Source organism: Hippocampus guttulatus, chromosome 5 (genome assembly GCF_054856545.1).
Source record: "Hippocampus guttulatus isolate MCC_2025c chromosome 5, RoL_Hgut_1.0, whole genome shotgun sequence".
NCBI lineage: Eukaryota > Metazoa > Chordata > Actinopteri > Syngnathiformes > Syngnathidae > Hippocampus > Hippocampus guttulatus.
In genome coordinates this window covers 9,758,388-9,759,086 of record NC_141265.1, presented here as the reverse complement: position 1 = coordinate 9,759,086, position 699 = coordinate 9,758,388, and positions in this window count along the sequence as shown.

Genomic DNA, 699 nt, shown 5'->3' with positions numbered 1-699 from the left:
TTTATACTGGCTGATGCATTACTTCTGTCACGTATCAATCACACCTCCTGTGAATGCACGTTAGTGTTGCATTATTCAGTGGCTTGGACAGTTGTAGCTACATCTGGACTGCGCTTCGCACAATAGAAGGCAGGCAAATTATGCATGGGATATAATTGTGAGCGGGGGCAGTGGAGCAACAGCATCCAATCTAGTGGCCACAAATAGCAACCCCTCTGCAAACATTTCATTACTGCTGACAAGTGTTCAGCAAATTGTAATTGGAGATATCCCCTCATTTGAAGCTCTCCTTAATTCACCGATTGCCTTCCCTAATACTCATCTTTTTATTTTTTTTTTCATCATAAACTTCTTTACAGGGCGTTATCTATCCCCTGATGATATCTGGCAATTGCTAATTTAAATTCAAATTTTGGGGGTGGAAGTTAATTAGTTACACAGACCAGTGGCTAGATTTGGAGATTTGATCTTTTTGACGGAAGCTGTTCAAGGATACTAAAAGGCCTGCTGTTTTGTCTCAGAATAATCCAACCATTGCGTTATAAGGTTGAGCTCGTAGTTTAGGCTGCGCTATGTTTAATTCATGCATCAGGTCTGTAGTTTTTTTGAGAAGGAGCCCAATAATGCACATGGAAGAAGGATGGCTTGTTTAGGCCTTGTTGATTCGTGACTCTTTCATAAAAGGCATACAATTCTGTT